Source organism: Globicephala melas, chromosome 4, assembly GCF_963455315.2.
Source record: "Globicephala melas chromosome 4, mGloMel1.2, whole genome shotgun sequence".
In the NCBI taxonomy this organism is placed as follows: domain Eukaryota; kingdom Metazoa; phylum Chordata; class Mammalia; order Artiodactyla; family Delphinidae; genus Globicephala; species Globicephala melas.
Genome location: NC_083317.1, coordinates 67,606,665 through 67,620,168, shown reverse-complemented (window position 1 = coordinate 67,620,168; position 13,504 = coordinate 67,606,665). Strand labels below are relative to the sequence as shown.

The 13,504-nt window shown below is 42.1% G+C and overlaps 1 protein-coding gene across 2 annotated transcripts in view; it reads left to right on the top strand.

Moving 5' to 3' along the window:
- The window catches only part of MIX23 (mitochondrial matrix import factor 23), a 28,974-nt gene extending 23,722 nt beyond the window's left edge, over nt 1–5,252 (top strand). The window contains exons 5-6 of one of the 2 annotated variants that reach the window (XR_011377421.1): nt 636–885; nt 5,127–5,252. The gene's annotated coding sequence lies outside the window, so the exon portion shown is untranslated. Of the gene's footprint in view, nt 1–625; nt 886–5,126 lie in introns of both variants that reach the window. The other variant, XR_011377420.1, reaches the window with a different exon arrangement.
- The last annotated feature ends 8,252 nt before the right edge of the window (nt 5,253–13,504 follow it).

The window sequence follows — 13,504 nt, the reverse complement described above, 5'->3', positions numbered from 1 at the left end:
CAACCACTGCACCACCAGGGAAGCCCTAAGCCTCCAACTTTTAAGAAAGGGATGGTGCATTGCTTTTGAAAGTTGATTTGCCTGCTGAAACAGTGTTTTGCATGTAATCGCTGCCTTAAAACAATTCGTTGATTTTGTTGCTTGAAGGATAGGTAGGATTTAGCCAAAAAGAGAAGAAACAGAAGGTGCAAAAGTTGAGATGAGTTTGGCCCTTCCTCAGCAGAACAGAAGATAACCATAGAGGAAACACTGATGATAATCCATTTGCAAATTCTTAACAAGTATTGGGTTAGACAAAAAATTTGTGTTTTCTGTAAGACGTTATGGGAAAACCCAAACGAAATTTTTGGCCAACCCCGTATTTCAGTACCTTCCAAATCCAAATTCTAGGCACTATTAGCCACTGCTAACACATCAGTGAACAAAACAGAAAAAAAATACCTGCTCTGAAAAAGCTTACATGTAGTGAGGGGAGACAAACAATAGAAAGTAATTATATAGCATGCTAGGAAGTGTTAAAGTTCCATTCTGTCCCCGCTCTCCCCCCCGACCCCCCCCGCAGCCCCCAAAGCAAGGAACCAGGAATGGGGAGTAAAGAGTGGGTTTCAAATGACTGTTCAGTCAGTCTCTTTCAGGTTGTGCTCCAAAGATACCAGTTTGGGAAACAGCAATAATGTACCCAGTGCTACTGCAGTAGACTGTGCTTCTGTGCCACACCACCTATTTGACCGTCCAGGAATAACTTGGAAGCTGGGAGATTAGTCAAACGTGTGGTCTCATTTCAAATCAAGAAAAAAATATTCCGCCTGGAGATGGATGATCTAATCAAATACATCAGAGATCACTTAGGATACTGATGATTTCTGTCTATACTTAACCTTTTAGGTAAGCCTTAATTGTTTCTTTTAAAAAAAATAGTTGAGCATGAACACTGCAGAGTAAAGAAAATAGTCAAAAAGTGATCACTTCTGGGACTTCCCTGGTGGCGCAGTGGTTAAGAATCCACCTGCCAATGCAGGGGACACGGGTTCGAGCCCTGATCCGGGAAGATCCCACATGCTGTGGAGCAACTAAGCCCGTGCACCACAACTTCTGAGCCTGCGCTCTAGAGCCTGCGAGCCACAACTACTGAAGCCCACGCGCCTAGAGCCCGTGCTCCACAAGAGAAGCCACCACAATGAGAAGCCCACGCACCACACGAAGAGTAGCCCCCACTCGCCACAACTAGAGAAAGCCCGCGCGCAGCAGCGAAGACCCGATGCAGCCAAAAATAAATAAATAGTAAATTAATATATTAAAAAAACTCCAATGTTTAAAAAAAAAAGTGATCACTTCTGATAGGGATGGCATTTCCAGAAAAAGCCTAATTTACCCACAGCATTATGTTAGGGAGGAAGGCCAAAATGTTAGTAACTTTAAACAAAGATAGCTCCCAGCTTCTGAATGCAGTGGCCAGCTGAGGGCATCCCTGTAAAAGGGGAGAGGGCTTGGCCAAGTGAATTTGTGCATCTCCTGGCTGCATTAAAAAGGGACAGCAGATCCACTGGCATTTAGAAATAATTGCTATAGACAATGATTTTTCCATTCCAGTTTTTAAAACTATCAAGAAAATCTGTCTCCTGCTTGAAATTCCTCACTGGCTTCTTAGTACCTTGAAGATAAGTACCAATTCTTCAAAACAGTTTGTGAAGTCCTTTGTGCTCTTGCTTACCTCCAACATCACCCCTCTCTATAGCACACTCTTTTGTCCACCAATAGGGAGCTACTTTCTGTTCCCAGAAAAGACCTGGTCTCAATTCTGAACTTCTGAACACACTCTCTTCTCTGGCCAGCTCCTACTTGTCTCAGTTATCACTTCCTTCAGCAAGCCTTTCCTGATCTTTGAAATACAAATTAGTTGTCTCTTTTATGTGCTCCCATGATAAACACCTCTATTGTGATCTTTTTATTTATTTATTTATTTATTTATTTATTTATTTATTTATTTATTTATTTTGACTGTGTTGGGTCTTCATTTCTGTGCGAGGGCTTTCTCTAGTTGCGGCCAGGGGGGGCCGCGCTTCATCGCAGTGCGCGGGCCTCTCACTGTCGTGGCCTCTCTTGTTGCGGAGCACAGGCTCCAGAAGCCCCTATTGTGATCTTTATCACACTGTTCAATTACTGGTTTACCTCTACCCCACCAGCTTTCAAGGTTCTCGGTGCCTGGACGGATGAACCTGAGCAACTGCTAGTTTTCTACCCTATATCCATTTTCCCCTTCCTGATTTTGTCTAGAGTAGCAGTGTGCCCAGCTTCTCTGGCAGCCCCAGATAAGAGTGAGACAACTTAAGCCAATGAGATATAAGCAGAAGACTGCTGGGACATTTATGAGAAACTTACCTTCCTAATAAAGGCATTATCCCTTCCTCCTCCTTTCTACCGGAGTGTGGTTAGAGTGCCAAGGATGAGGACTATTTGCCTATGTGATAACAAACACAAAGATGAAAACCACATGTTAAGGATGGCTGAACAGAAACATAGGAGACTGGATCCTTGATGGCATTGTGGGTTGCCAATTCCAGCCGGGCTATCTGTGTCTCCAAATTTGTTATAATGTGAGGGCAGGGATTTTTTATCTGTTCATTCAAGGGATGTAACAGGAGTGGTTAACCTGTTTGGTTAAGCTTCTATATTTAGGATTTTGTTATATTTAGCCAAACGCAGCCCACCGTCCAAATATTTGTTCAATGAATGAAAAGTATGCTACTAATAATAGCTCATTTGCTCTGTGTGTACTACAAATTAGGCACATTTTAAGTACTTCTGAAACCAAGCGGGGCCCTGTGGGGCTCCCGGGCATGGGGGCCCTTTTTTCCCCCATTTCTTGTAGGCAAGACTACAGCCTCCATGACCTACCCTGAGTTCCAAAGGGTGGAACAGTTGCTAATCAAGGGGGGAGTAGCCAAGAAACCACCTGAGGCAAGATTAAAGGCACTAGAGAAGTTCATCAAGATTAGGAGACCCACCACCTGAGATGATTAAGGGAGGGCAGGCCCTGCATACACCCTGATCTTGTCAGAGACCCCACCTGTGAACCACTGCTATAAAACCCCTTACCAAATCCTCCCTGGTTAGGAGATACAGTTTTGTTTTTTTTGTTATTTTGTTTTCTTGGTTTTTTTTGTGGTACGTGGGCCTCTCACTGTTGTGGCCTCTCCCATTGTGGAGCACAGGCTCCGGACGCGCGGGCTCAGCAGCCATGGCTCACAGGCCTAGCCGCTCCACGGCATGTGGGATCTTCATGGACCGGGGCACGAACCCGTGTCCCCTGCATCGGCAGGCGGACTCTCAACCACTGCACCACCAGAGAAGCCCAGGAGATACAGTTTTTTGAGGCAGAAGCCCAGTGTGTCTTTCTTTGCCTGGCAAAGCAATAAAGCTATCCTTTTCTACTTCACCCAAAACTCTTTGTTTCCGAGATTCGACATGTGTACAGAGCTTTCGGTAACATTTTACATGATTGCCCCATTTAGAGGATGAACTTTGGGGGAATTCCCAGGTGGTCCAGCGGTTAAGACTCTGTGCTTTCACTGCCGCAGGCCGGGGTTCGATCCCAGTTCAGGGAGCTAAAATCCTGAAAGCTGCATGGTGGTGGGCGGGGAGGTAGGACGGGGAAGTTGGGGAGGGAGGGGAATGAACTTTGGGAGAAACTAATAACTAGGGAAAGGCTGGTGAAGTCCAGGCCCTACATGAAGGAACAGCCAGAAGTGTGTGAAGCAGCTGGGGGGAAATCTGTCTCATTTCCCTAAGAAGGGAGACTTGGCATTAATAGCCAGTCCAGCCAGGATCAGTGCATTACTTGGTTCCTAAGGGCTGGAGTCAGATCTCATTCAAACATATCAATGTGCAAATGCAATTCTCTCTTTGCTCAGCTGTTCAACCCACATTCAGTTTCTGTCTCCCTAATCAATCATGCCTTACTTCTCTGAGGACAAATTGTTCCTGTCCGTCTGTCCATCCATCCATCTACCCGTCTATATACTTGTCATGTGATACCATACAAGAGCCCTTTCTAGGGAATACTCTCTGGTTCACAGCTCCTACTTAGAGAGCACTCCTTGGTAGCCCATTTTATACTATGTTGATTGGACCAGGACTGGGTGACTGACCCAAGAACTGCCAAACCTTAAGTTAGCCAGTGTTCTGTGACAAGTCCTGGAGCAAACAGGTGATCAGGACAATACTGTGAAAATGATGTACTTAGCAGTGGGAGGTGAAGCTTGAAGAAGAGTGATGATGAGGTGCAACAGGGACCAAGACAGTGAGTCCAGTGTTCCGAGAAAGCAGGGGCTGTGAGGATGCACGCCATGAGGCAGAGAAAGGTATATAGAATAGTAAAGAGAATGCCAGTTGGAGCTGGCATAAAGGTGGACAGAGAGAGAGATGCAGACAGCTTCTTGGGGAATAGCTGAGACCCATTAATGACGGGCCCCTAGAGCAAAAACCCACCATCACAGCTCCTCGGTTTCTTAGAGCTGCCTTGGATCCTGGTTCTGGCTGTGAGATCCAGTTCTGTGTGGGTCCCTCTTTTCCATGAGACCTAGTTGTTTGGAATGAATTCAGATTCCTCAGCGGATACATCTTTATGATAAATCCCTGCATTACATAAAATAAAGTTCTCTTGAACAGAAGGAGCCTATCAAGAACATTCCCAGTGACTCAGGTGGCCAAGCAGTATCTCCCTGTTTAAATAATCCATTGACGGGGCTTTCCTGGTGCCACAGTGGTTAAGAATCCGCCTGCCAATGCAGGGTACATGGGTTCGAGCCCTGGTCCAGGAAGATCCTGCATGCTGTGGAGCAACTAAGCCCGTGTGCCACAGCTACTGAGCCTGTGCTCTAGAGCCCCACGAGCCACAACTACTGAAGTCTGCATGCCTAGAGACCGTGCTCTGCAACAAGAGAAGCCACTGCAATGAGAAGCCCACACACCGCGACGAGTAGCCCCCACTTGCGGCAACCAGAGAAAGCCCGCGTGCAGCAACAAAGACCCAATGCAGCCAAAAATAAGTAAATTAAATTAAAAAAAAATCCACTGACATTAGGACATTTTTTCTTCATCCAATACTTTCTCATATTGTCATTTAGAACACAATGGATGTGTTTGGATACCTTGGAAGAAACTCCCCATGGTGTCTGAACTTCAGTTCCAGCAAGGGAAGAGTCAGACCAGCATCCAGGATGAGTTTTGGCCTTCTAAGTGAGAAACATGCCAGAAATTGATCAATTCACTCCCTTAGGTAAGTGGAAAAAACCTGTTTCCCTAGAAAGAACAGAGTAGACATTGCCTACAACCCTGGGCAGAATCATGCCCTCTGAATCTTCAGTTGACCCAATGCACAGTCATTTAACCATGGTCTTTGGCAGAGAATTCTGGAAGTGCCTGACAGATATCTGGGGTTGAGTCCCTCAGCTTTGCAAGGCAAGAGTGCATTCTGTCAGTCTTTCCTTTGGGGTTAGGGAAAATAACTTTTGCAGTAGAGAACAGATTCTTGCTCCCAGATTCCACTTCAAATTTGGTGGGGGAAATGTTTCAGAAATGTAATTTTTTCCTTTGATTGCAGTTGTTTTGCTAAGAGAAGACAGATCTTTTGGGGAAAATCCTGCTCCTTTATTTGGATAAGTCCTAAATGGCCAACCAACTTTTGAACACCCTTTCCATCAACAGTTTATCCAGTTGTAGGTCTATTTTCTTTTTTGTTACTCTGGGAATCCCAACAATTTGGGGGGAATACATCTACTTTTTCACATACCACTTCCTTAGCCTTTAAGTAAGCCACTCCCTTTTAAAAAAAATCATCTATCTTAAAACTGTTTTTAAAATATTCCAGTTTTCAAATTTAAACCAATTTGCAAACTGTTATGATATATACAAAATACGGATCCAAATGATTATCTCGCCCCAAATGTATTTTTCAACAAAACTTAGTAAATAAAAAATTATTTTCATACTATTTTTATTTTACCTGGTTTAAACAGATTTGGGTCACACTTTCCTACATTTTTTTTCCTGTTCCCATTGTCTATTCTGTTTTTAACCTACTATCAGAAAAATGAAATATTTTAAACTTTGAAATATATTTTCAGTTCCATTAGGGCAAGCATTTCCATTAAACCATTTTCTCTTTTCCTTTATATCCTAGAGGTATTCAACCCTAGCTAACATTAGAATCACCTGGACTGTTTCCCAGAGATTTTTATTTAATTGGTCTGTAGTGGGGCCCCAATCTAGGTTTTTTTTTTTTAATTTATAAATTAAGTGGTTCTAATATGTAGGCAAGATTGAGGATCACTACACATATTACTTGATCTTCTTTCCTATTTATTCCTATTTATTATTATGTTTTCTTTAACATGAAGTCTACCTAACCAGCAACAGGATATGTTTATCCGTTTATTCAAGTTTTTAATTTCTGACAGTGAGGTGCTGTAATTGTCTTTGCGTAGGTTCTGTGTGTTCCTCATTAGACGAATTCTTTTTTTTTTTATAAATGTATTTATTTATTTATGGCTGCGTTGGGTCTTCGTTGCTGCACGCAGGCTTTCTCTAGTTGTGGCGAGCGGGGGCTACTCTTCGTTGTGGTGCGCGGGCTTCTCATTGCAGTGGCTTCTCTTGATGTGGGACACGGGCTCTAGGCATGAGAGCTTAAGTAGTTGTGGCACGTGGGCTCAGTAGTCGTGGTGCACGGGCTTAGTTGCTCTGCGGCATGTGGGATCTTCCCGGACCAGGGCTTGGACCCGTGTCCCCTGCATTGGCAGGCGGATTCTTTTTTTTTTTTTTTGCGGTACACGGGCCTCTCACTGTTGTGGCCTCTCCCGTTGCGGAGCACAGGCTCCGGACGCGCAGGCTCAGCGGCCATGGCTCACGGGCCTAGCCGCTCCGCGGCCATGTGGGATCTTCCCGGACCGGAGCACGAACCCGTGTCCCCTGCTTCGGCAGGTGGACTCTCAACCACTGCGCCACCAGGGAAGCCCGGCAGGCAGATTCTTAACCACTGCGCCACCAGGGAAGCCCGGCAGGCAGATTCTTAACCACTGCGCCACCAGGGAAGTCCCCTCATTAGACTAATTCTTAAACATGTGGTATATTCAGAGTTTCTATATCAAAATCAGGATAAAGTAAAAATAAATCTAATCAATCTGATTATGGAGTTTCATATATCTTTGTCTAGCTCCTCTGTGTATACAGCTATAGATATTTGTTTCCGTGTTTGCATTGTTCAGAAAAAGATTCTTATTAGGCCAGTGCTATCATGTGGCAGTCCCTGTTACCTAAAAGCCCTATGACATTAATACTAGCTAGCCAGTGGAGATCTTTTAGATCATTTATTGAACTAAATCTCTATGTGCTAAGAGCTGAAGGCAGATGAATAGAACAGTTTCCTTATTAAGAAGCATTTAGAGTTGTCAGTGGTTACAAAAAAAAAAAATCACTATTTCAAGCTCTCACTTACCTCCTTCAGGGGTCAGAATAGCAGAGTAAATGAATTCTGAGCTTGTGTTTGTGAAGTGTATGGATCAAGAGCATTTGTCCTGGAGGCAAACAGCCTGGGATCATATCCTTACTTTACTAACTAGCCATGAGGCTTTGGGCAAGTAACTTAACCTCTCTACAGCTCAGTCTTGTAAAGAGGAGATAATAATAATAGTTACCTCATGAGGTTGTTATGAGGATTAAATGAGTTATATGTGTAAAGTCTTTAGAACTCTACCTGACACATAATAAGCACTTAATATATACTATATTATTATTTGGGGGTGGCGGATTGGCAAGTGGCACTAGCAGGGTAGTGAGCAGAGTGCAGAACACAGAGGGAGACATTATTTAGGGCATCTTTAAAACAAATTTCCTCTTCTCTTTCCCCATCCTCCTTTCCCTCCTTTCTCCCTTCCCACCTCTCCCTCTTCTTTCCCTCTCCTTCCTAAACAATTCAGTCCAAAATCCATTAGGTAAGGCCAAGGAAGGATTACTGTGAACAATTATATGCCAATAAAATAGAATATACAGATGAAATGGAAAAATATCTAGAAAGACACACTACTAAAACCAACTTAAGAAGAAATAGTCAATCTAAATAGACCTATAACAAATGGAGAGATTAAATTAGTAGTCAAAAACTTCCCACAAAGAAAAGCCCAGGCCCAGATGGCTTCACTGCTGAATTCTACCAAACATTTAAAGAAGAACTGATAGCAATCCTACACAACCTCTTACGAAAAATAGAAGAGGGGGGAATGTTTCTCAATTCATTCTATATGAGGCCAGTATTATCTAGATACTAAACCAAAGGCATCAGAAGAAAACTACTGACCAATATCTTTTAAGAATATGGATGCAAAAACCCTCAACAAAATACTAGCAAACCAAATGTAGCACATAAAAAAGAATTATACTCCATGACCACATGAGATTCATTTTAGGAATGCAAAGCTGACTTAATATTCCTAAATCAATTAATGTAATACACTGTATCAATAAAATAAAAAAACAAAACCACATGATCATCTCAATAGATGCAGGAAAAAAGGCATTTGACAAAATCCAATGTCCTTTCATGATAAAAACCACAACATATTACAGAATTTCCTCAGCTTGATAAAGGGCATCTACAAAAACCCCACAGATACCATCATACTTAATGGTGAAAGACTGAATGCTTTCCCCCTAAGGTCAGGAACAAGACAAGTCTATCTACTCTCACCACTTCTACTCAACTTTGTACTGGAGGTTCTAGCAAGTGCAGTTAGGTATTTAATTAAAATAAAAGGTATCCAGTTTGGAAAGGAAGAAGTAAAACTACCTCTTTGTAAATGAGCTGATTTGTAGTATATGAAAATTCTAAGGAATATACCAATAAACAAGTTCAGCAAGTTTGAAGAATTCAAGAAAAATTGCATTTTTTAATATACATACAATTAACAAAAATGAAAGTAAGAAAACAATTCCATTTACAAGAACATCTATAGAATAAATTTAACAAAAGAAGTGCAAAATATATACTCTGAAAGCTACAAAACATTCTCAAAAGAAATTAAAGAAGGTGTAAATAATTGGGAAAACATCCTTGTTTATGGATTGGTAGGTTTAATATTGTTTAGATGGCACTACTCCCCAAATTGATCTATAGATTCAACACAATTCCTATCAGAATCCTAGCTGAAATTTGTAGCTAAAATTGTAGAAATTTATTTGTAGAAATTTATAAGCGGATTCTATAATTCATACAGAAATTCAAAGGATCCAGGAGAACCAAAACATTCTTGAAAAAGGACAAAGTTGGAGGACTCACCACTTGTTGATTTCAAAACTTACTACAAAGCAACCGTAATCAAGAAAGTGTGGTACTGGCATGAGATAGACATGTAAATTAATGGAATGGAATTGAGAGTCCAGAAATGAACTCATGTGCCTATGATCAACTGATTTTCAACAAGCGTGCCAAGACCAATGTGGGAAAGAATAGTCTTTTCAACAAATCGTGCTGGAACAACTAGATAGCCACATTCAAAAGAATGAAATTGGATCCTTACCTCATACTACTTACAGAATTAACTCAAAAGTTATCAAAAACCTAAATGTAAAAGCTAAAACAACACAACTCTTAGAAGAAAACAGGAGTAAATTATCATGAGCTTGAGTTTGGCAAAGAATGCTTAGATCTGACACCAAATGCAAGAGCAACAAAAGAAAAATCAGATAATTTGGATTTCATTAAAATTAAAATCTTTTGTGTTTTAAAGAACACTGTTGGGGACTTCTCTGGTGACGCAGTGGTTAAAAATCCGCTTGCCAGTGCAGGGGCCCTGGTTAGAGCCCTGGTCCGGGAAGATCCCACATGCCATGGAGCAACTAAGCCCGTGTGCCATAACTACTGAAGCCCATGCGCCTAGAGCCCGTGCTCCACAACAAAGAGAAGCCACTGCAATGAGAAGCCCGTGCACTGCAATGAAGAGTAGCCTCTGCTCGCGGCAACTAGAGAAAGCCCGCATGCAGCAACAAAGACCCAACACAGCCAAAAATATTAATTAATTTTAAAAAAAGAACACTCTCAAGAAGTGCAAAGACAACCACAAAATGGGAGAAAATATTTGCAAATCATATAACTGATAAGTTACCTGTATCCAGAATATGCAAAAACTACAACTCAATAATAAAAAGACAAATAACCCAATTTAAAAATAAAGGATCTGAATAGCCATTTCTCCAAGGAAGGTCTGCAAATGGATGATAAGCTCATGAAAAGATGCTTGACGTCATTAGTCATCAGGGAAATGCAAATAAACACCATGATAAGACACCACTTCACACTCACTAGGATGGCTAGACTCAAAAAGTCAGGTAATAGCAAGTGTTAATGAGGAAGTTGGAGAAATCCAAACCCTCATATACTGCTAGTGGGAATGTAAAATAAGGCAGCTGCTTTGGAAAACAGTTTGTAAGTTCTTTGAACATTTAAACATGGAGTTACCTTATGAACCACCAATTTTACTCTTAGGTATATACCCAAGAGAAAAAAAAAATTTGTATACACAAAAACATATACACAAATGTTTATAGCAGCATTGTTCATAATAGTCAAAAGGTGAAAGCAACTCAAATATCCATCAACTGATGAATGAATAAACAAAATGTAATATGTCCATAAAATGGAGTATTATTTGGCTATAAAATGGAATAAAATATTGGTATATGCAACAACATGGATGAACCTTGAAAATATTTATTAAGCGAAAGAAGCCCATTACAAAAGATCATATATAATATGATTCCATATATATGAAATGTCTAGAATAGGCAAATCCATAGAGACAGAAAGTAAGTAAATTAGTGTTTGCTTAGGAGTGGGGGTGTGGAGAAGGATGGGGGCTGACAGTTCATGGAGTCTCTTTTTGAGGTGATGAAAATGTTCTAAAATTCGTGGGACTTCCTTGGTGGTCCAGTGGTTAAGACTTCGCCTTCCAATGCAGGGGGTGCGGGTTTGATCTCTGGTCAGGTAGCTAAGATGCCACATGCATTGTGGCCAAAAAAAAAAAACACAAAACAGAAGCAATATTGTAACAAATTCAACAAAGACTTTTAAAAAATGGTCCACATCAAAAACAAAAATCTTTTTAAAAAAAGTTCAAAAATTTGCTGTGGTAATGGTTTCACATATTTTTGAATATACTAAAAACCACTGAATTGTATACTTCGGGTGAATTGTATGGTATATAAATTATATCTCAATAAAAGTGTTAAATAAGAAAGAAAAATGGCAATTAAATGGAACACAAAGTTTTGGACTGGATCTTTTTGCAATAAAGGACATTTTTGTGGTAACTGGGGAAACTTGAATGTTGTCTGGAAGATTAGATGTTAACAAATGTTTTGATGCCAAAACCTGGCCTCTATGCACCAGCACCAAATTGAATCTCATAGACAGAGTTTTGGATGAAGTAGAACAGAATAGCTTTATTGCCTTGCCAGGCAAAGGGGCCCACAGTGGGCTAATGCCTTCAAAACTGTGTAGCCCAACCCAGGGGGTTTGTGAGGAGTCTTATAGTCAAGGGGTGGGGTTGCTGATAAGGATCAGGGTGCCTGCAGGACCTGCATTCCTTCAATCTAGAGATCATCTGGCATCAGGTGGTATTGAACTGTGACCTTCTCTCTGGAGGAAGAATGCTTCACCAAGTAGTTAACGTCTTCAGTCTGGTGTGGGTTTTAGTTCTGCAGAAGAGCTCAAAGATATTGTTATGTATATCCCTTGAGGAGGAACCAGGACCCTGCCCAAAGGCTGCACTATTGTTTCTTTCTAAAAAATTAATTAATTAATTAATATTTTTGGCTGCGTTGGGTCTTTGTTTTTGCGTACAGGCTCTCTCTAGTTGTGGTGAGCTGGGGCTACCCTTCGTTGCAGTGCACGGGCTTCTCCTTGATGTGGCTTCTCTTGTTGCAGAGCATGGGCTCTAGGCACGCAGGCTTCAGTAGTTGTGGCACTCGGGCTCAGTAGTTGTGGCTTGTAGGCTCTAGAGCACAGGCTCAGTAGTTGTGGCGCGCAGGCTTAGTTGCTCCGCGGCATGTGGGATCTTCCCAGACCAGGGCACAAACCTATGTCTCTTGCATTGGCAAGTGGATTCTTAACCAGTGCACCACCAGGGGAGCCCTGCACTATTGTTTCTTGACTCCTCCTCCCTGTCTTCACATCCCCCTCCCTTCCCAGATTAGCAATAGTTTGAACCTGCCCTTTGGAACTCAGGGAAGGTCATGGAGGCTGAATGAAGCCTATTTCCTACAAACAAGAAACAGGGGACACAGAAAGGCTTTGGTGCCCAGGAGCCCCATGGGGTCTTGCTTGGTTCCAGGTTCAGTGTTAATTTCCTGATTTTAGTGGTTATATTTCAGTTTTTCAGGAGAATGTACTTATTTGTAGGAGGTGCAAAATGCAAAATTTGTTGGTGATGGAACATCACTGTAGATAACTTACTCTCAAATGTCCAGGAAAAAAGTTTTGGGGGGGCAACTTATCTGTAAGTTTGAGATTGTTTTAAAATATAAATATGCTTAATAAAATACTTGATTTAATTTTAAAATGTGAGGGTAGAGGTGGAGCGTTGAATTCTCAGCAGCCCCAGGGCACTGATAACCCAAGATCTGGCCTGCCAATGGTGGGAGTGGTGGTGGTTTTATCCTTTAGCTAGTTGCATTAGGCCTCCGTAATTTTTCTAAGATTTCCAACTGACATCAGTTTGTATGGAATTTCTACTCTCAAGCTATAGCATTGATTTTGAGAAAGAAAAAGTAATTTTACTCTTATATAAAATAGACAAGAGGGCTTCCCTGGTGGCGCAGTGGTTGAGAATCTGCCTGCTAATGCAGGGGACACGGGTTCGAGCCCTGGTCTGGTAGGATCCCACATGCTGCTGAGCAACTGGGCCCGTGAACCACAACTACTGAGCCTGCGCGTCTGGAGCCTGTGCTCCGCAACAAGAGAGGCCGCGATAGTGAGAGGCCCGTGCACCGCGATGAAGAGTGGCCCCCGCTTGCCACAACTAGTGAAAGCCCTCGCACAGAAATGAAGACCCAACACAGCAAAAATAAATAAATTAATTAATAAACTCCTACCCCCAACATCTTTTTTTTTTTTCTTTGCGATACGTGGGCCTCTCACTACTGTGGCCTCTCCCGTTGCGGAGCACAGGACACGCAGGCTCAGCGGCCATGGCTCATGGGCCCAGCCGCTCTGCGGCATGTGGGATCTTCCCGGACCAGGGCACGAACCCACGTCCCCTCCATTGGCAGGCGGACTCTCAACCACTGTGCCACCAGGGAAGCTCCCCACAACATCTTAAAAAAAAAACAGATGAGAGCTAGTAGAAGAGATTAATTTATTTGAAAAGGAATACTTCTTTATTGATAGTTACATTTATTAGCAGGGGCCATTAATCAGGAGACAGTGGAAAGAATCGACTGCTTTCAGAACATGTCG